Source organism: Ranitomeya variabilis, chromosome 1 (assembly GCF_051348905.1).
Source record: "Ranitomeya variabilis isolate aRanVar5 chromosome 1, aRanVar5.hap1, whole genome shotgun sequence".
Classification (NCBI taxonomy): Eukaryota; Metazoa; Chordata; class Amphibia; order Anura; family Dendrobatidae; genus Ranitomeya; species Ranitomeya variabilis.
Window position 1 is genome coordinate 737,626,643 of NC_135232.1, and position 23,532 is coordinate 737,650,174.

Below are 23,532 nucleotides of genomic sequence, written 5' to 3' on the forward strand. Positions count from 1 at the left end.
ATTTACTTTGAACTTTCCTTGCTCACTGCCTCATCTCTGCATAGCGTGGACCACATATGGTTTGAGAATGCAGTCAATGTGAACTGAGGCATACCCCCAAGTGTGCTGCATGTCAGTCATAAAGCCGGCAACGCTACAGCTGAAACCTGCTGACAAGATGGAGGAGCTTTTGAAGCAGTTGGTCCTCGCTCAGCAGTGGCTACATGAGCAGCACCAGCAGCAGCTGCAATGTCAGCGGCAGCAGCAAGAGCAGCAGCAAAGGCAGGAGATATTTAATCAGCAACAGCAGCAGACAAATAACCTGTTGATGCAACAGATCGCGACTATGTGAGAGGCAACCCCACCAGCGACCGCATTCAAGTCAGAGGCCCGGTACAAAGTCCAGTCAGCACTGAGGAAGATGGCGCTTGACCACTCTCAGCCTCACCAACTACCATCCTCACCACTCCCATCCTCACCACTCCCATTCCCACCCCTCACCACTCTAATCCTCACTACTCCCTTATATCAAGTGCAACATTTTTTTCCTGCATCTTGACTATGTGCCGGGGCTTCTGGAGCCGAGTTGATGTCACAATAAACAGCTTAATACCACAACATTATGACCTCACAAGGACAACAGAGACCAAGATGGCACCAGCAGAGTAAAATGGAGATGTAGGAAGAGGATATATGGTACAAAAAAGAAGTCATAAAGAGCTGCGTGTAGGACCAGACAGGAGGCTGTGGTAACTGGACAATTGAATGCCATGGTTGTTTTTTTCCACTCCGTGGTTACTCCTCTGGAATATTATGTTGCAAGGATAACGGAGTATGATCAATTCATATCAAATTCGATACAAATTGGATTTCTTGGAAAACTTGAACAAATTGCTGAATATCTGCAAAGTTTGGTCTTGGTTGAGCAACTTTTTAAGGAGTTTGGATGGTCTGTATTTAGGGGGTCAGGTTTGAAAGCTGGATTTAGAGGTCTGTTTTCATGTAAGGGTCTGTATATTTTGAGATGTGATGTGTTGGCTCATATGGTTGGTCAGTATGCTAAACTGGTAGAGCTTCGTGGTTGTACTGGGAAGCACAGCTCTGGAGCACAAACTGAAGGATGGCTAATAAAATACTGAACAGACTGTATGCAAATTGCCTCTTCAGAGAGAAAGAGCACTTGAATGCTACAGTGCCACCTGTTGGAAGTAGCAATCCTACAAGTCACAATTAACCCTTTAACGAGCCTTGCAATATGACTTAGGATACAAGCCAAATTTCAAGTCCTCTTTCTCTCTGAAGAGGCAATTTGCATATAAAATTTCCCAGAGGAGCATTGCATGGCGAATAAGCGTCCGTACCTTGACAAGCCAGACCTGGTATGTCACTCTCCACAAGGAGAAACTTTACCCCTTAGACCCTTACACAGACTGTGAAATACTACATTCTTTGACTATGGATTTTGAGATTTGGGGAAAGGAATTAAGGAATTCTGAGAAACAGACAAATACTTGCTTTTCTGCAGTATCTGACAGCCTGCCATTTTCTATTTTTAACTTTTTTTTTCCTTTGGGGAGTGAATTGTATTCTGCAGCCCACATCCTATCACCTTGGAATGAAAGCGGTAAAAAAAAGTGTATATAATTTGTAGCCATGTACTGTATTAAAACTATTTGTAAGAATCATCCCTGCAATCCTGAAATCACTTTTTCTAATAATACACACGAAGGAAGTTGTTCTTCCATTGTTCCGTATACCTATCATCATGCTCAATTAGTTTGGAGGAAAATTGCTCGTAAGTAAAAGTAAATTATATGGTGCTACATTGTAAGGAAAAAAAAGAAGAAAAATGTCTTAACATTAGTATATATTCTTTCTTCTTCAATTCAATGTCAGAAGGGAAAATACTGTTTATACGATAAGAAATAGCTAGATAGGAGGATAGATGTGTGCAGGGACAGACATTATGCCTGTGCAGGCAATGCAGGACACAGAGGCTCCAAGGTTTTTGGGTCCTGTAAAGGTTGTGATCTGTGCCAATCCAGGAGTGGTTGTTATATGTCATCAGATTATCATTTAACTTATAGATCTGTCTGACCTACAAAATACGGCAGTCTCAGTGAGCTGCAGTGATATATTTAATTAATTTACAGCCTCTTTTTGCAGCTTAGGATTCAAACTCGGTATGGAAGGCAGAAACACTAACAGTGAGCCATTCAAACTCAGTATGGAAGGCAGAAACACTCACAGTGACAAATTCAAACTCAGTATGGAAGGCATAAACACTAACAGTGAGCCATTCATACTTAGTATGGAAGGCAGAAACACTAACAGTGAGCCATTCAAGCTCAGTATGGAAGGCAGAAACATTAACAGACGAGTCATTCAATCTCAGTATGGAAGGCAGAAACACTAACAGTGAGCCAGTCAAACTCAGTATGGAAGGCAGAAACACCAACAGTGAGCCATTCAAACTTAGTATGGAAGGCAGAAACACTAACAGTGAGCCATTCATACTTAGTATGGAAGGCAGAAACGCTAACAGTGAGCCATTCAAACTTAGTATGGAAGGCAGAAACACTAACAGTGAGTGTTAGCCGGAGTATTACCACAGCAGCGCGTGTTACTTCATATAAGCAGCAGAATCCAACGTAAGGCAAACTGTGTTTAATATATGCAGCTTGAACTGGAACAAAATAAGAAAGCTTTGACAGTAACTACCGATATAATCTAGTCCATGTAACACATGTCTCTCTGTGAAGGAAACAGCAGCAGACTGATGCAATCAGTGAGTGTCCTTAGACCTTTTTTTTTTTTTTTACAAACTTTAACAATCACAGCATAGCTGACAAATGAACACTCATAGACATTCAATGCAGACTACAACAGGAATGGAGTTGTTGCATTTAAACTTATTCCAACACCCCCACTCAACAACTGCTTATCCTGTTAGTCCCATTGCAGTTCTGAATTCTTCAAACTTGGCTCTTGACAATGGCTTTGTCAAAACATCTGCTAACATCTTGTCAGATTCACAGTAAACAAACTTTAGAACTTCACGCTCTACTAAGTCACGCAAGTGATGATGTTTAACATCAATGTGCTTTGTTCTTGCACTTATCCTTTCACTGCTGGCGAGCTTGATACATCCTTGGTTGTCCTCATAGATAACAGTTGGTTCAGCTAGTGGTTTGCCGAATTCTTCCAAAAGTTGCTTCAACCAAATTAACTCTTGACTTGCATGAGCAGCTGATGTATATTCTGCTTCTGTAGAAGACAATGCAACTGACACTTGTTTTCTACTCGACCATGAGATTGAAGTGTGTCCTAACTTGAACAAGTAACCACTTGTTGATCTTCGATCACTTGAGTCTCCAGCCCAATCTGCATCTACATATCCTCTGAGAATTAGATCTCCTGATGCAGAAATCTTTAGACTTAACTCTTGGGTTGCCTTAAGATACTGAAGAAGTCTCTTAATTGCATTCCTGTTGTGAATTTGGATTCTGGGCTCCCCCGGTGGCCGCTTGTGGAATTGGACTTGTCATCCTCTTTCCTGTTTCACCTGATTCCATCAGTAGTGGGTGTCGCTATTTAAGCTCATTTCTCTGGTGGTTTCTTGCCGGTCAACAATGTTATCTGATGCCTCTCAGTGCTTGTTCCTGCTTCTAGACAACTACTAGATAAGTTGGACTTTTGTCCATGTTTTGTTTTGCCTATTTGTTCCAGTTCACAGCTGAAGTTTTGTTACTGTGTCTGGAAAGCTCTCGTTGATCAGGGATTGCTACTCTGGCGTTATGAGTTAATGCCAGAGTTTAAGGTAATCTCTGGATGGTGTTTTGTTAGTGTTTTTCTGCTGACCATGAAAGTATACTATCTGTCTTCTGCTATCTAGTAAGCGGACCTCAAATTTGCTAAGACTATTTTCCTGCTGCGTTTGTTGTTTCATCTGAACTCACCGTCATTATATGTGGGGGGCTACTGTCTTCTTTGGAATATTTCTCTAGAGGTGAGCCAGGTCTTATATTTCCCTCTGCTAGCTATTTAGGTCTTAGGCCAGAGCTGGGCATCTAGCGATAAATAGGAAATGCTACCTGGCTATTTCTAGTTGCGCGGCAGGCTTAGTTCATGGTCAGTATAGTTCCATCTTCCGAGAGCTTGTCCCTCTATAGGCTTGCTATGATCTCTGCCTGCAGAGATCATGACAGTTTGACCGGCCCATAAAGTGTTAAAGACCCTGGTTGAGAAAGGAGAGTTATAAGAAGTCTGCTGGAATTTTTTTTTTTTTTTTTTTTTTTTTTCTCCTCCAGTCTGCCTTGCTGCAGTCTTTTTTCTCTCTCTCCTCCTAATCTCTGTATGCTCTGTGTGCACCTGACAATAATGGATCTCCAGAGTGTAACTGCGGGTTTGAATAATCTCATCACGAAAGTACAAAATTTACAAGATTTTGTGGTACATGCTCCGGTATCTGAGCCGAGAATTCCTTTGCCGGAGTTCTTCACAGGGAATAGAGCTAGCTTCCAGAATTTCCGAAATAATTGTAAGCTTTATTTGTCCCTGAAGTCTCGTTCAGCTGGAGACCCTGCTCAGCAGGTTAGGATTGTGATTTCCTTGCTCAGGGGTGACCCTCAAGATTGGGCCTTCTCATTGCCAGCAGGGGATCCTGCGTTACGCGATGTGGATGCGTTTTTTCTGGCCTTGGGCTTGCTTTATGAGGAACCTCATTTGGAACTTCAGGCAGAAAAAACTTTGATGGCACTATCTCAGGGGCAAGACGAAGCTGAAGTTTTCTGCCAAAAATTCCGTAAATGGTCTGTGCTTACTCAGTGGAATGAGTGCGCCTTGGCGGCAACTTTCAGAGAAGGTCTCTCTGATGCCGTTAAGGATGTTATGGTGGGGTTCCCTTTGCCTGCAGGTCTGAATGAGTCCATGACAATGGCTATTCAGATTGATAGGCGTCTGCGGGAGCGCAAACCGGTGCACCATCTGGCGGTGTCTATGGAAAAGACGCCAGAAAGTATGCAGTGTGATAGAATTCTGTCCAGGAGCGAGCGACAGAATTTTAGACGGAAGAATGGATTGTGTTTCTATTGTGGGGATTCTACTCATGTTATATCGGCATGCTCTAGGCGTACAAAGAAGCTTGATAAGTCTGTTTCCATTAGCACCATTCAGTCTAAGTTTATTTTGTCTGTAACCCTGATTTGCTCTTTGTCATCCATTGCCACGGACGCCTATGTTGACTCTGGCGCCGCTCTGAGTCTTATGGATTGGTCCTTTGCCAATCGTTGTGGTTTTGATTTAGAGCCTTTGGAGACTCTTATTCCTCTGAAGGGGATTGACTCCACCCCATTGGCTAATAATAAACCACAATACTGGACACAAGTAACCATGCGTATCAATCCGGATCACCAGGAGATTATTCGTTTCCTGGTGCTGTATAATTTACATGACGATTTGGTACTGGGATTGCCATGGTTGCAGTCTCACAACCCAGTCTTGGACTGGAGAGCAATGTCTGTGTTGAGCTGGGGATGTAAGGGTATTCATGGGGACGTACCTTTGGTTTCTATTTCGTCGTCCATTCCCTCTGAAGTCCCTGAGTTCCTCTCTGATTATCAAGACGTCTTTGACGAACCCAAGCTTGGGTCGTTACCTCCGCACCGTGAGTGCGATTGTGCCATAGATTTGATACCGGGTTGTAAATATCCAAAGGGTCGTTTGTTTAATTTGTCTGTGCCGGAACATGCTGCTATGCGGGAATATATAAAGGAGTCTTTGGAAAAGGGACATATTCGTCCATCTTCTTCTCCCTTGGGAGCTGGGTTTTTCTTTGTCTCAAAAAAAGACGGCTCTTTGAGACCATGTATTGATTATCGGCTTCTGAATAAGATCACTGTTAAGTATCAATACCCATTGCCATTGCTTACTGATTTGTTTGCTCGTATAGAGGGTGCTAAGTGGTTCTCTAAAATTGATCTTCGTGGGGCGTATAATTTGGTGCGGATCAGGCAGGGGGATGAGTGGAAGACCGCATTTAATACGCCCGAGGGCCACTTTGAGTATTTGGTCATGCCTTTTGGTCTTTCTAATGCCCCTTCAGTTTTCCAGTCTTTTATGCATGATATTTTCCGCGATTTTCTGGATAAATTTATGATAATATATCTGGATGATATTCTGATTTTTTCTGATGACTGGGACTCTCATGTCCAGCAGGTCAGGAGAGTTTTTCAGGTTCTGCGGTCTAATTCTTTATGTGTGAAGGGGTCTAAGTGCGTTTTTGGGGTCCAGAAAATTTCTTTTTTGGGGTATATTTTTTCTCCCTCTTCCATTGAGATGGATCCCGTCAAGGTGCAAGCTATTTGTGACTGGACTCAGCCCTCCTCTCTTAAGGGTCTTCAGAGATTTTTGGGCTTTGCCAACTTTTACCGCCGATTTATTGCTGGTTTTTCGGATGTCGTTAAACCACTGACTGATTTGACCAGACAAGGCGCTGATGTTGCTAATTGGTCCCCTCATGCTGTGGAGGCCTTTCAGGAGCTTAAGCGCCGTTTTGCCTCTGCCCCTGTGTTGCGTCAGCCTGATGTGAATCTGCCTTTTCAGGTTGAGGTTGACGCTTCGGAGATCGGAGCTGGGGCAGTGTTGTCGCAGAAAGGTTCCGACTGCTCCGTCATTAGGCCTTGTGCCTTCTTTTCTCGCAAATTTTCGCCCGCAGAGCGGAATTATGATGTTGGGAATCGGGAGCTTTTGGCCATGAAGTGGGCGTTTGAGGAGTGGCGCCATTGGCTCGAGGGGGCTAGACATCAGGTGGTGGTATTGACTGACCACAAAAATTTGATTTATCTTGAGACTGCCAGACGCCTGAATCCTAGACAGGCGCGCTGGTCTTTATTTTTTTCTCGCTTTAATTTTGTGGTGTCATACCTACCGGGTTCTAAGAATGTTAAGGCAGATGCCCTTTCTAGGAGTTTTGACCCGGACTCTCCTGGTAATTCTGAACCCACAGGTATCCTTAGGGAGGGAGTAATTTTGTCGGCCGTTTCTCCTGATCTGCGGCGGTCCTTGCAAGAGTTTCAGGCGGATAGACCGGATCGTTGTCCGCCTGATAGACTGTTTGTTCCGGATGATTGGACCAGCAGAGTCATCTCTGAGGTACATTCTTCTGCATTGGCAGGTCATCCCGGAATTTTTGGTACCAGGGATTTGGTGGCAAGATCCTTCTGGTGGCCTTCTTTGTCACGAGATGTGCGAGTCTTTGTGCAGTCATGTGACGTTTGTGCTCGGGCCAAGTCTTGTAGTTCTCGGGCTAGCGGACTGCTGTTGCCCTTGCCTATTCCTAAGAGGCCTTGGACACACATCTCGATGGATTTTATTTCAGATCTGCCTGTTTCCCAGAAGATGTCTGTCATCTGGGTGGTCTGTGACCGTTTCTCTAAAATGGTCCATTTGGTTCCTCTGCCCAAGTTGCCTTCTTCTTCTGAGTTGGTTCCTCTGTTTTTTCAGAATGTTGTCCGATTGCACGGTATTCCTGAGAATATTGTTTCTGACAGAGGTACCCAATTTGTGTCTAGATTTTGGCGGGCATTCTGTGCTAGGATGGGCATAGATTTGTCTTTTTCATCTGCTTTTCACCCTCAGACTAATGGCCAGACCGAGCGGACTAATCAGACCCTTGAGACATATCTGAGGTGTTTTGTCTCTGCTGACCAGGATGATTGGGTTGCTTTTTTGCCATTGGCAGAGTTCGCCCTCAATAATCGGGCCAGTTCTTCCACCTTGGTGTCCCCGTTTTTCTGTAATTCGGGGTTTCACCCTCGATTTTCCTCCGGTCAGGTGGAATCCTCGGATTGTCCTGGAGTGGATGCGGTGGTAGAGAGATTGCATCACATCTGGGGGCAGGTTATGGACAATTTGAAGTTGTCCCAGGAGAAGACTCAGCGTTTTGCCAACCGTCATCGTCGTGTTGGTTCTCGGCTTTGTGTTGGAGATTTAGTGTGGTTGTCTTCTCGTTTTGTCCCTATGAGGGTCTCTTCTCCTAAGTTTAAACCTCGGTTCATCGGCCCTTATAGAATATTGGAGATTCTTAATCCTGTTTCTTTCCGTTTGGACCTCCCTGTGTCCTTTTCCATTCATAACGTTTTTCATCGGTCGTTATTGCGCAGGTATGAGGTACCTGTTGTACCTTCAGTTGAGCCTCCTGCTCCGGTGTTGGTTGAGGGTGAGTTGGAGTACGTTGTGGAGAAAATTTTGGACTCTCGTGTTTCCAGACGGAAACTCCAGTATCTGGTCAACTGGAAGGGTTACGGCCAGGAGGATAATTCTTGGGTCAATGCATCTGATGTTCATGCTTCTGATCTTGTTCGTGCCTTCCATAGGGCTCATCCTGGTCGCCCTGGTGGATCTGGTGAGGGTTCGGTGCCCCCTCCTTGAGGGGGGGGTACTGTTGTGAATTTGGATTCTGGGCTCCCCCGGTGGCCGCTTGTGGAATTGGACTTGTCATCCTCTTTCCTGTTTCACCTGATTCCATCAGTAGTGGGTGTCGCTATTTAAGCTCATTTCTCTGGTGGTTTCTTGCCGGTCAACAATGTTATCTGATGCCTCTCAGTGCTTGTTCCTGCTTCTAGACAACTACTAGATAAGTTGGACTTTTGTCCATGTTTTGTTTTGCCTATTTGTTCCAGTTCACAGCTGAAGTTTTGTTACTGTGTCTGGAAAGCTCTCGTTGATCAGGGATTGCTACTCTGGCGTTATGAGTTAATGCCAGAGTTTAAGGTAATCTCTGGATGGTGTTTTGTTAGTGTTTTTCTGCTGACCATGAAAGTATACTATCTGTCTTCTGCTATCTAGTAAGCGGACCTCAAATTTGCTAAGACTATTTTCCTGCTGCGTTTGTTGTTTCATCTGAACTCACCGTCATTATATGTGGGGGGCTACTGTCTTCTTTGGAATATTTCTCTAGAGGTGAGCCAGGTCTTATATTTCCCTCTGCTAGCTATTTAGGTCTTAGGCCAGAGCTGGGCATCTAGCGATAAATAGGAAATGCTACCTGGCTATTTCTAGTTGCGCGGCAGGCTTAGTTCATGGTCAGTATAGTTCCATCTTCCGAGAGCTTGTCCCTCTATAGGCTTGCTATGATCTCTGCCTGCAGAGATCATGACACATTCCAATCTCTTTGGCGTGGCTTGCTTACACGTCGGCAGAGAATTCCCACTGTGGCTGAGATATCTGGACGGGTTGTGGTTGCTATGTATAGAAGTGCCCCCACTGCTTGTCTGTAACTGTCATTTGTGGGTAGCAGATCTTCTTCTCCTTCCAATTTTAGGTAAGATGGATCCATTGGAGTTAATATGCCTTTGGCTTCTGACATTCCAAACTGGTTTAGAACTGTGGAGATTTTAGAATTTTGATTAAGAAGAAAACTTCCATCTTCCTCTCTCTGGATTTGGATTCCCAAATAGTATGTCACATCTCCAAGGTCCTTGGTCTCGAAATGCTTGTTCAGAATTTGACCTAGTTTTGAAATTTCTCTCTCTTCTTGATGCGCTATTATTACATCATCCACATATAGAATAACATACATCCAATCTTGTGATACACTTTTTGTATACAAACATGGATCCGCTTGAGACCTTTTAAATCCTTCGTCGATTAACACTTTGTTCATCTTAGTGTTCCATGCTCTTGCTGATTGCTTAAGGCCGTAGAGAGATTTTTGCATTCTGCAAACAAGGTTCTCTTTACCCCTTTTAACATAGCCTTCTGGTTGAGTCATGTACAGCTCTTCTTCAATGTCTCCATGTAGAAAGGCTGTTTTGATGTCAAAATGTCTTACTTTCATCTGCTGAACAGCAGCTATGGATAATAAAGTTCTGAATGTAGTTTGCTTGGCAACTGGAGCAAAAGTAGCATCATAATCTTCACCATATTTTTGTGAATATCCTTTTGCGACCAATCTTGCTTTAAAACGGTGAATATTACCTTCGGAGTCATATTTGTTCTTAAAGACCCACTTACATCCAATTGCTTTCTTGCCTTGAGGTAGCTCTGTGAGCTCCCATGTTTTGAGCTTATGAAGGGATTCCATTTCTTCATCAGCAGCTTTTATCCATTTTTGCTTCTTATGAATAGGCAGTTTTTGCATTTCCTGCCATGACTGTGGCTCTTCTTCTGGAATTGATCTGACCATATAAGAAAGGCGTTTAGCTGGAATTCCTTTATTTGATCTTTCTGATCTTCTGATCTCCTGAGGTTGGCTTGGTTCTTCTGTTTCTTTTTCAGTACTTTCAGAGCATATCCAGACTTCACTATTTTCTTTGAGATTCTCTTCAATGTCTGGAATCACTGACTGAAATTCTTGTTCCTTAGGTTGAATTATTTGCGTAACCTCATGAAATTTGAGCGATACTGAGTTTTCATCAATCACTACATCTCTGCTGATTGTTACTGTGTTGGTCTGTGGATGCAGGATTCTGTATCCTTTCTGAGTTTCACTGTACCCCACAAGAACTCCTTCCTTTGCATGAGATTCCCACTTAGAACGTTTTTCTTTGGGAACATGCACAAAAGTTTTGCTTCCGAATATCCTGAGATGCTTCAGGTTGGGCTTCTCACAGTTCCATAGCTCATACGGAGTTTTACTTGTAGCTTTACTTGGCAGTCGATTTTGAAGATAGGTAGCAGTCATGATGGCTTCTCCCCAATATGTTGTAGGTAGGTTTCCATCAAATAGCATACTTCTTCCACTTTCACAAAGAGTTCGGTTCTTTCTCTCTGCTGTGCCATTCTGCTCTGGGTTGTATGGAACGGTTGTCTGGAACACGATTCCATTCTTTTTCAGGATGGTTTGCACTTTACCACTTGTATATTCAGTTCCATTATCTGCTCGCAGTACCTTTGGTATTCTTCCAAATTTGTTAAGAACTGCAGCAAGATATTCTTCAAGTTTCTGTGGAACTTCATCTTTACTTTGAAGTAGGTAAGTAACAGTATATCTGGAATAATCATCAATGAATGTGAGAAAATATCTCTTCTTGCTGGGAGTAAGAACACTCATTGGACCACACACATCTGTATGTATCAAATCCAGTATCTGTGCAGATTTAGTAGTGCTTACTTTAGGAAACGATTTTCTGGACATTTTCCCTTTTAGGCAACTTGTGCACTTCATTGTTTGATTACACTGGTTGATTGCAATACCATTTGCAAGTTGAGCTAGTTTCTTTACTGCTTCTGGATCTCTGTGGCCTAGGCGTCTGTGCCACACATGAATACAGTCCTTATGAAAATCTTGTCTAGCACTGTAAACAGTTTCATTGCATTTCAGCTGATAAAGTTCATCTTTGATTTTTCCTTCGGCAAGGGTATGACCCTTCTTTGAAATGATGCATCTGTCATCCTTAAATGTAACTATATTTCCTTGTTGTGCAAGCTTCTTTACAGATAAAAGGTTACTTTCAAGTTTGGGAACATACAGCACGTCTTTAACTGGGATTTTTCTGACTTGTGCTGAGGATTGAACTTGACAATGGAAATAACCATCTCCTATTCCTTCTGATGTCATATAGTGACCATTAGCTAAAATTACCTTTTCAGACTTGCTTTCATCTAGATTAATGAAGAAATCCTTATCACGTGTCATGTGAGCAGTCGCTCCAGAGTCAATACACCAAACATGGTTTGCATATGGGCTTGTGCTGACCCCAAATGCAGTCGCAATACATGCATCTTCCTTCTTTACAGCTGTTTTAACCTTTTGATGACTGTCCTGCTTTTTAAACTGATTCATTCTTGCTTTCCACACTCTGCAGTCTGCTTTAAGGTGACCAGGCTTTTTACAGACAAAACATTCACGAGTTTCCTTTAAATGACTCTGAGCTTTAGAAAAGTACTGTGTCTTTAATGCTGTTTCTGCTTTGCATATATTATTGCTAATAGTCTCTGACTTTCTCTTGTATTCATCTGCAAGTTTCCCTTTCACATATTCTAGTGTGAGTTCATCATCTGGTCTGGCATCTAATGCAGTCACAAGCGTGTCATAACTTTCTGGAAGACCACTTAATAGTAATGCAGCAACATGAAAATCTTTAATTTCTTCACCAATACCCCTTAGGCGCTCCACAATCTCTAGGGTGTTTCTGATATAGTCCTGCATATGCTGGCCATCACTTAATTTAGACTGATACAGCTTTCTCATAAGATATAGCTTATTGCTGAGATTTGACCTTTCATGCACTTTCTGTAATTCTTCCCACATTTTCTTTGCAGTATCACATTTGCATACATGTACAATCTGGTTATCATCTATGCTGAGGGAAATAGTGCTTTGTGCTTTCTGATCAGTCTCTAGCCAATCACCCGGTACTGGGTCAGGCACAGGCTGTTCAATACATTTCCATGTACCCTCTCTTATAAGTAACATCTTTACCTTGAATTTCCAGGAGCTGTAATTGTGATTTGTGAGACTTGGCACTGTGTACTTCACTGCATTCCTTACTGTAGACATTCTTGTCTCTTGTACCTCTTTTTTTTGTTTGTTACTGGCCCTTTAAGCTGCGCTGTCCGGTGCTCTGTACACTTCGGTACCTTTGCGTTCCGGTGTCCTTGTATTCCGGGGGTTCCTCTGTGCTGTCTGCGCTTGGCTCGCTGCTTATTCCGGTGACTGGGCTTTTTACCATTTACTTTCCGGTGGCTGGGCCCATAACCTGTTAGCCGGAGTATTACCACAGCAGCGCGTGTTACTTCATATAAGCAGCAGAATCCAACGTAAGGCAAACTGTGTTTAATATATGCAGCTTGAACTGGAACAAAATAAGAAAGCTTTGACAGTAACTACCGATATAATCTAGTCCATGTAACACATGTCTCTCTGTGAAGGAAACAGCAGCAGACTGATGCAATCAGTGAGTGTCCTTAGACCTTTTTTTTTTTTTTTACAAACTTTAACAATCACAGCATAGCTGACAAATGAACACTCATAGACATTCAATGCAGACTACAACAGGAATGGAGTTGTTGCATTTAAACTTATTCCAACAGTGAGCCATTCAAACTTAGTATGGAAGGCAGAAACACTAACAGTGAGCCATTCAAACTTAGTATGGAAGACAGAAACAATAACAGTAAGCCATTCAAAATCAGTATGCAAGAAAGAAACACTAACTAGTGATATTCTCTGCTGAAAAACCTCATCAGTATTCTTCTTTACAGGCATAACGTACTAGTATTTACAGATATTTTCTATCATTATTTGCGAGTACATTATAAAATATAAAAATTAGTTTAAAAGTAAAAGTCAGTCATATTTTCAATAAAGTTACCTAAAAATGACAGTACAAAATAATTGCAGCTAGGGCATTTTTGAAATACACTTTATTTTTTGAAATGCACTACCCAGGTTAATTCGATTAATCCCCTACCCCACAGTTTTAAGCGTGCCCTAAAAACGCATTTGTTCAGACTGGCCTACCGCCTCAACACATTAACCTAACTATCCCTGTGTTGCCCACTCAAAATTTTTACCATAATCAGGTTCCTCACATCATGTTCTCACACACTTTATGCATCTAATAGCACTCTGTGTCTGTACTGCTACATACTTAAGCTGATAACCGGTTCATGCAGCTTTACATGAACACCCGAGCCTTACACTATGGCTGGTCCGGACAATGAAAGCAATTGTTACCATCCACCTCTCGTGTCTCCCCTTTTTCCTCATAGATTGTAAGCTTGTGAGCAGGGCCCTCATTCCTCTTGGCATCTGTTGATCTGTGTGTTCATTGTTATGCTGTAATGTCTATCGTCTACACAAGTCCCTTCTAAAATATAAAGTGCTGCAGAATATGTCGGCGCTATAGAAATAAAATTATTATTATTATTTAATAAAACATCACAAATCAGTAAAGACCACAAATATTTTGGCTAATTCATTCACCGTAATAACCTGAACAATACTGTGAGTTATTTAAGATAGGCGATAAATAAAGTGATAATGATTAGTGATGAGTAGTGTTGAGCATTCCGATACTGCAAGTATCGGGTATCGGCCGATACTTGCTGTATCGGAATTCCGATACCGAGATCCGATATTTTTGTGATATTGGGTATCGGTATCGAAACAACATTAATGTAAAAATGTGTAAAAGAGAGAATTAAAATAAAAAATATTGCTATACTCACCTCTCCGACGCAGCCTGCACCTTACCGAGGGAAGCGGCAGCGTTCTTTGTTTAAAATTCGCGCTTTTCTTTCCTTTACGTGAGTCCCGGCTTGTGATTGGTTGCGTGCCGCCCATGTGACCGGGACGCAACCAATCACAGCAAGCCGTGACGTAATTTCAGGTCCTTCAGGATTTTAAAATTACGTTCCGGCGTTGTGATTGGTTGCGTCGCAGTCACATGGGAGACGCAACCAATCACAGCAAGCCGTGACGTAATTTCAGGTCCTTAAGGATTTTAAAATTACGTCCCGGCTTTGTGATTGGTCCGCGTCCCGGCAACATGGCCGCCATTAACCAATCACAAGCCGTGACGTCACGGGAGGCTGGACACGCGCGCTTTTTAAAATGGGCGCGTGTCCAGCCTCCCGTGACGTCCCGGCTTGTGATTGGTTGCACCGCGGTCAACCAATCACAAGCCGGGAGGCTGGACACGCGCCCATTTTAAAAAGCGCGCGTGTCCAGCCTCCCGTGACGTCACGGCTTGTGATTGGTTAATGGCGGCCATGTTGCCGGGACGCGGACCAATCACAGCAAGCCGTGACGTAATTTCGTCACGGCTTGCTGTGATTGGTCCGCGTCCCGGCAACATGGCGCCGTGACCAATCATAAGCCGGGACGTCACTGGAGGCTGGACACGCGCGCTTTTTAAAATGGGCGCGTGTCCAGCCTCCCGTGACGTCCCGGCTTGTGATTGGTTAATGGCGGCCATGTTGCCGGGACGCGGACCAATCACAGCAAGCCGTGACGTAATTTAGTCACGGCTTGCTGTGATTGGTCCGCGTCCCGGCAACATGGCCGCCCTGACCAATCACAAGCCGGGACTTCACGTAACCAAGTAAAAGCGCAAATTTTAAACAAACAACGCTGCCGGTTCCCTCGCTGAGGTCCAGGCTGCGTCGGACAGGTGAGTATAGCGATATTTTTTATTTTAATTCTTTCTTTTACACATTTATATGGATCCCAGGGCCTGAAGGAGAGTTTCCTCTCCTTCAGACCCTGGGAACCATCAGGAATACCGTCCGATACTTGAGTCCCATTGACTTGTATTGGTATCGGTATCGGATTGGATCCGATACTTTGCCGGTATCGGCCGATACTTTCCGATACCGATACTTTCAAGTATCGGACAGTATCGCTCAACACTAGTGATGAGCGATCATTAAAAAGCAAATTGGAATATTCGGGTACTCGACCCGAGCAACGAGCCCAATGTAAGTCTATAGGAAACCTGAGTATTTTTACCGCTATCCCCCAGGGGTCCCTTTAAGGTCTAAAAACGTCTGAAAATGATGGAAACACTGCTCAAATTACACAGGGACATCATGGGGATCGCCCCTGGAAGCATTTCTGACTCCTTGGTCACAGCTGTAAGCAATGTTGTCAGAGTTTCACACCATTTTTACAGGTGCACCAAAAAACATACAAAAACAAAACCAAAATGGATTTTGCTGGGAAATATGTTAAGGTACATCCTTTCCAGGGTAATGACTTGTATATAAGGCAAAATAATTAACCCCAGACCGAAATGTTACTCCACCACTTGGGATATGTTCACACGCAGAGTTTTTGATGCTTTTTTTCAATTTTTTCATTGCTTTCAACCAATACAAATGCATTCACTGGGAAATGTCATGGTAACATTTAATAACCCTAGCTGGCCATGTGGTGTGTGACACAAAAGGAGACACATCTTGTTTCATTTATGAAGGATGGACTCTTAAAGTCACAAAGTCTATTTTTAGAGGGGCATCAGGCGGCATTAATATTCTTAAAGAGCCATTATTAAACAGTGGGTCGCCTATGCTGTTATTGCCTATGCAGTGAGTGGCTGGGCTGCCAACAATTACAATGCACCCCGATACCCCTTTGACGAGAGGCACAGGTGGGCTTCCTGAAAATATGTTGTAATGAATGCAAGGCCTGCCCTGCCATCAAGTCTCATGCACCCCAATAAGCCTCTGAACCCAGGTACTGGATGGCCATAGGAAAACCAACTTAATATTCTTCAGTTGGTCCTGCCATACTGTTTCCTTATGCATCGAATGCAAGGGCCGCTTTGACCCAAATTTGCACGCACCCCAATCCCACCTGGAAGAAACATGGAGGAGGGCCTCATAAAAAAACTGTCCCATTACAAAGGAGCGGGTCTCCTAGACTTGTAATTCCCATACACTAAGTGTATGGGCTGAAAAAAATTTCAAAAAAGAAAAGAAGAAAGAAGCGCAATGAAGGTGCAAACACAGCCGTAATGCTAAATGTGAACAATGCTTTATTTGAGAACAAGTTAAAGTGCATACAAACATAAAAACATTTTAAAAAAGTATGAAAAACATACCCAAACACACATATTCAATATCCACTAAATATGGGGATATGAACAATAGCAGGCTCCCAAGGGAAAGATAATCCTTGAAGATCACCCAGTGAGCAACATGCAATATTAACCCCTTCCCGACATTTGACGTACTATCCCGTCGAGGTGGGGTGGGCCCGTATGACCGCCGACGGGATAGTACGTCATAGCCGATCGGCCGCGCTCACGGGGGGAGCGCGGCCGATCGCGGCCGGGTGTCGGCTGCATATCGCAGCTGACATCCGGCACTATGTGCCAGGAGCGGTCACGGACCGCCCCCGGCACATTAACCCCCGGCACACCGCGATCAAACATGATCGCGATGTGCCGGCGATGCAGGGAAGCATCGCGCAGGGAGAGGGCTCCCTGCGGGCTTCCCTGAGCCCCCCGCAGCAACGCGATGTGATCGCGTTGCTGCGAGGGTCTTACCTCCCTCCCTGCCTGCTCCAGACCCGGATCCAAGATGGCCGCGGCAGGGAGGGAGGTGGCTTCACAGAAGCCTGCTCAGAGCAGGCACTGTGAAGCAGCCTGTACTTCTCGCAGATCGGTGATCTGTCAGAGTGCTATGCAAACTGGCAGATCACCGATCTGTATTGTCCCCCCCTGGGGCAAAGTAAAAAAGTAAAAAAAAAAAATTCCAAATGTGTAAAAAAAAATTAAAAAAAATATTCCAAAATAATGAAAAAAAAAAAAATATATTATTCCCATAAATACATTTCTTTATCTAAATAAAAAAAAACAAACAATAAAAGTACACATATTTAGTATCGCCACGTCCGTAACGACCCAACCTATAAAACTGCCACACTAGTTAACCCCTTCAGTAAACACCGTAAGAAAAAAAAAAAAAAAACGAGGCAAAAAACAACGCTTTATTACCATACCGCCAAACAAAAAGTGGAATAACACGCGATCAAAAAGACTGATATAAATATCCATGGTACCGCTGAAAACGTCATCTTGTCCCGCAAAAAACAAGCCGCCATACAGCATCATCAGCAAAAAAATAAAAAAGTTATAGTCCTGAGAATAAAGCGATACCAAAATAATTATTTTTTCTATAAAATAGTTTTTATCGTATAAAAGCGCCAAAACATAAAAAAAATGATATAAATGAGATATCGCTGTAATCATACTGACCCGACGAATAAAACTGCTTTATCAATTTTACCAAACCCGGAACGGTATAAACGCCTCTCCCAAAAGAAATTCATGAATAGCAGGTTTTTGGTCATTCTGCCTCACAAAAATCGGAATAAAAAGCGATCAAAAACGGTCACGTGTCCGAAAATGTTACCAATAAAAACGTCAACTCGTCCCGCAAAAAACAAGACCTCACATGACTCTGTGGAGCAAATGTGGAAAAATTATAGGTCTCAAAATGTGGAGACGCAAAAACTTTTTTGCTATAAAAAGCGTCGCTGGTTTCACACTTGCGTTTTTGTCTGCAGCGTTTTTTGCACAAAAAAACGCATGCGTTTTTTCCCTATATTTAACATTGAAAACGCATGCGGTTTTTTTGTACGCGTTTGGTCGCGTTTTCAAACGCATGCGGTTTTTTTCTGCATGCGTTCATTTTCAGAAATACAACCTGCAGTATTTTCTTGCGTTTTTAAGCACATGCGTTTGTTTGCGTTAAAAACGCATGCATTTTTATCGAAAAAAACAGAAAACACACTGAAAAGCCACCCACCACCATCAAGGTGATAAAGGGATCCAAACCCTAACCCTAACTCTACCCCTAACCTCACCCCTAACCGTTTAATGAACATTTTCTGACAGTCATAGTGCCACGTATTTCAGTGCCACGTATTTCAGTGCCACATATTTCAGTGCCACGTATTTCAGTGCCATGTATTTCAGTGCCACGTATCACGTATTTCAGTGCCACGTGTTTCAGTGCCACGTATTTCAGTGCCACGTATCACGTATTTCAGTGCCACATATTTTAGTACCACGTATTTCAGTTGCACGTATTTCAGTGCCACGTATTTCAGTGCCACGTATTTCAGTGCCACGTATCACGTATTTCAGTGCCACGTGTTTCAGTGCCACGTATTTAAGTGCCACATATCACATATTTCAGTGCCACTTATTTAAGTGCCACGTATTTCAGTGCCACGTATTTCAGTGCCACGTATTTCAGTGCCACGTATTTCAGTGCCACGTATTTCAGTGCCACGTATTTCAGTGCCACGTATTTAAGTGCCACGTATCACGTATTTCAGTGCCACATATTTCAGTGCCACGTATTTCAGTGCCACGTATTTCAGTGCCACGTATTTCAGTGCCACGTATTTAAGTGCCACATATCACATATTTCAGTGCCACTTATTTAAGTGCCACGTATTTCAGTGCCACGTATTTCAGTGCCACGTATTTCAGTGCCACGTATTTAAGTGCCACGTATCACGTATTTCAGTGCCACGTATTTCAGTGCCACGTATTTCAGTGCCACGTATTTCAGTGCCACGTATTTCAGTGCCACGTATTTAAGTGCCACATATCACATATTTCAGTGCCACTTATTTAAGTGCCACGTATTTCAGTGCCACGTATTTCAGTCACGTTTAGGGTTAGGGTTAGGGGTAGGGTTAGGGCTAGGGTTGGAGGTAAAGTTAGGGTTGGGGCTAAAGTTAGGGTTGGGGCTAAAGTTAGGGTTAGGGTTTGGATTACATTTACGTTTGGATTAGGGTTGGGATTAGAATTATGGGTGTGTCAGGGCTAGGGGTGTGGTTAGGGTTACCGTTGGGATTAGGGTTAGGGGTGTGTTTGGGTTAGGGTTTCAGGTAGAATTGGGGGGTTTCCACTGTCCAGGCACATCAGGGGCTCTCCAAGCGCGACATGGCGTCCAATCTCAATTCCAGCCAATTCTGCGTTGAAAAAGTAAAACAGTGCTCCTTCCCTTCCGAGCTCTCCCGTGCGCCCAAAAAGGGGTTTACCCCAACATATGTGTTATCAGCGTACTCGGGACAAATTGAACAACAACTTCTGGGGTCCAAGTTCTCTTGTTATCCTTAGGAAAATAAAAATTTGGGGGGCTAAAAATCATTTTTGTGGGAAAAAAAAGATGTTTTATTTTCACGGCTCTGCATTATAAACTGTAGTGAAACACTTGGGGGTTCAAAGTTCTCACAACACATCTAGATAAGTTCCTTGGGAGGTCTAGTTTCCAATATGGGGTCACTTGTGGGGGGTTTGTACTGTTTGGGTACATCAGGGGCTCTGCAAATGCAACGTGACGCCTGCAGACCAATCCATTTAAGGCTGCATTCCAAATGGCGCTCCTTCCCTTCCGAGCTCTGTCATGCGCCCAAACAGTGGTTCCCCCCGACATATGGGGTATCAGCGTACTCAGGACAAATTGGACAACAACTTTTGGGGTCTAATTTATCCTGTTACCCTTGTGAAAATACAAAACTGGGGGCTAAAAAATCATTTTTGTGAAAAAAAAAAAAGAATTTTTATTTTCACGGCTTTGCGCTATAAACTTTAGTGAAACACTTGGGGGTTCAAAGTTCTCAAAACACATCTAGATAAGTTCCTTGGGAGGTCTAGTTTCCAATATGGGGTCACTTGTGGGGGGTTTGTACTGTTTGGGTACATCAGGGGCTCTGCAAATGCAACGTGACGGCTGCTGACCAATCCATTTAAGTCTGCATTCCAAATGGCGCTCCTTCCCTTCCGAGCTCTGTCATGCGCCCAAACAGTGGTTCCCCCCCACATATGGGGTATCAGCGTACTCAGGACAAATTGGAAAACAAATTTTGGGGTCCAATTTATTCTGTTACCCTTGTAAAAATACAAAGCTGGGGGCTAAAAAATCATTTTTGAGAAAAAAAAAAAAATTATTTTCACGGCTCTGCGTTATAATCTGTAGTGAAACACTTAGGGGTTCAAAGCTCTCAAAACACATCTAGATAAGTTCCTTAGGGGGTCTACTTTCCAAAATGGTGTCACTTGTAGGGAGTTTCAATGTTTAGGCACATCAGGGGCTCTCCAAACGCAACATGGCGTCCCATCTCAATTCCAGTCAATTTTGCATTGAAAAGTCAAATGGCGCTCCTTCCCTTCCAAGCTCTGCCATGCGCCCAAACAATGGTTTACACCCACATATGGGGTATCAGTGTACTCAGGACAAATTGCACAACATTTTTTGGGGTCCAATTTCTTCTCTTACCCTTGGGAAAATAAAAAATTGGGGGCAAAAAGATCATTTTTGTGAAAAAATATGATTTTTTATTTTTACGGCTCTGCATTATAAACTTCTGTGAAGCACTTGGTGGGTCAAAGTGCTCACCACACATCTAGATAAGTTCCTTAGGGGGTCTACTTTCCAAAATGGTGTCACTTGTAGGGAGTTTCAATGTTTAGGCACATCAGGGGCTCTCCAAACGCAACATGGCGTCCCATCTCAATTCCAGTCAATTTTGCATTGAAAAGTCAAATGGCGCTCCTTCCCTTCCAAGCTCTGCCATGCGCCCAAACAATGGTTTACACCCACATATGGGGTATCAGCGTACTCAGGACAAATTGCACAACATTTTTGGGGGTCCAATTTCTTCTCTTACCCTTGGGAAAATAAAAAATTGGGGGCGAAAAGATCATTTTTGTGAAAAAATATGATTTTTTATTTTTACGGCTCTGCATTATAAACTTCTGTGAAGCACTTGGTGGGTCAAAGTGCTCACCACACATCTAGATAAGTTCCTTAGGGGGTCTACTTTCCAAAATGGTGTCACTTGTAGGGAGTTTCAATGTTTAGGCACATCAGGGGCTCTCCAAACGCAACATGGCGTCCCATCTCAATTCCAGTCAATTTTGCATTGAAAAGTCAAATGGCGCTCCTTCCCTTCCAAGCTCTGCCATGCGCCCAAACAATGGTTTACACCCACATATGGGGTATCAGCGTACTCAGGACAAATTGCACAACATTTTTGGGGGTCCAATTTCTTCTCTTACCCTTGGGAAAATAAAAAATTGGGGGCGAAAAGATCATTTTTGTGAAAAAATATGATTTTTTATTTTTACGGCTCTGCATTATAAACTTCTGTGAAGCACTTGGTGGGTCAAAGTGCTCACCACACATCTAGATAAGTTCCTTAGGGGGTCTACTTTCCAAAATGGTGTCACTTGTAGGGAGTTTCAATGTTTAGGCACATCAGGGGCTCTCCAAACGCAACATGGCGTCCCATCTCAATTCCAGTCAATTTTGCATTGAAAAGTCAAATGGCGCTCCTTCCCTTCCAAGCTCTGCCATGCGCCTAAACAATGGTTTACACCCACATATGGGGTATCATCGTACTCAGGACAAATTGTACAACAACTTTGGGGGTCCATTTTCTCCTGTTACCCTTGGTAAAATAAAACAAATTGGAGCTGAAATAAATTTTGTGTGAAAAAAAGTTAAATGTTCATTTTTATTTAAACATTCCAAAAATTCCTGTGAAACACCTGAAGGGTTAATAAACTTCTTGAATGTGGTTTTGAGCACCTTGAGGGGTGCAGTTTTTAGAATGGTGTCACACTTGAGTATTTTCTATCATATAGACCCCTCAAAATGACTTCAAATGAGATGTGGTCCCTAAAAAAAAATGGTGTTGTAAAAATGAGAAATTGCTGGTCAACTTTTAACCCTTATAACTCCGTCACAAAAAAAAATTTTGGTTCCAAAATTGTACTGATGTAAAGTAGACATGTGGGAAATGTTACTTATTAAGTATTTTGCGTGACATATGTCTGTGATTTAAGGGCACAAAAATTCAAAGTTGGAAAATTGCAAAATTTTCAAAATTTTCGCCAAATTTCCATTTTTTTCACAAATAAACGCAAGTTATATCGAATAAATTTTACCTTTAACATGAAGTACAATATGTCACGAGAAAACAATGTCAGAATCGCCAAGATCCGTCAAAGCGTTCCAGAGTTATAGCCTCATAAAGGGACAGTGGTCAGAATTGTAAAAATTGGCCCGGTCATTAACGTGCAAACCACCCTTGGGGGTGAAGGGGTTAACATAACCATATTCAACCATGCACGTGCTTTTGTTTCAGGTTCCGGTGACATGTCTACCCTTAAGTGGGACTTAAATGTTTAGATTCTAATTTCACAAATAAGCATTGATAAAGCTGGTATCCCATGCAACAATAAATTAGAGTTGTTCAGCATCGAATGGCACTATATATGAACAAATAAACTTTCTCAGTCATCATGTGGGACAGTGAAATTATATACACAATGTGTCCTACAAAAATTGGAATATAGCGATAATAGTGAGATGCCAATAAATATAACACTGATAAGAGTGCCACCACCAGAATACCTGTTACATGCACTACCCATAACACATAATTCAATAATGATGCTGTAATACTCACTGGGAGAAATAGAGCCTGCTAGCCCCCTACGCATATCGCTACTCCCGGTAGCTTCGTCACTGAGAAAGTTTATATGTTCATTGCGTGGAACAAGACAACTACAGGACATGGTTTTATAAGTGGTAAAGTCTATATTATCACACGGTGATTCAAACAGGTGCAGAGAGAAACTCAAGTCCACAACACTTGGTGTAAATATTAAACGCAGCTTAGCAGTCTAGGAAACTTCAGAGGAAAATGCAATCAAGCAGAAAGTCTATGAAGCACAGTTATTCTTGAGGATACTTGACACGAATAAATCCCTGTCTTAGTCCAAACACAGATAGATAAGCTTATAAGGCAGTTCAAATCATATCTTAGCTCAACCAGGGAGGCCTGGTTAATAGTCTCAGGTTTTTGCAGAGCAGAAACAGCTTACATGTTCAGCAAATGAGATGGAAGTAAACACGAGCAGCAGATGAAGGAGGATTACTGGAAACTGGTGTATGCAGCAGGAACTCAAAGCAGAGTAGCATGATCACCACACAGGTTCACAGGAGCAGGTATATAGCCAGGGAGTAATCAGAGGTCAGGAGCTGGATGCAAGGCAGAATACTCTAGCACAGACT

The 23,532-nt window shown here is 42.9% G+C and overlaps 1 long non-coding RNA gene across 1 annotated transcript in view; it reads left to right on the top strand.

Moving 5' to 3' along the window:
- Positions 1 to 619: 619 nt before the first annotated feature.
- LOC143765026 (uncharacterized) overlaps positions 620 to 23,532 on the top strand; it is a 54,003-nt gene continuing 31,090 nt past the window's right edge. Inside the window, exon 1 of the long non-coding RNA XR_013213316.1 lies at positions 620 to 728. This is a non-coding gene — a long non-coding RNA (uncharacterized LOC143765026). The remainder of the gene's footprint in view (positions 729 to 23,532) is intronic.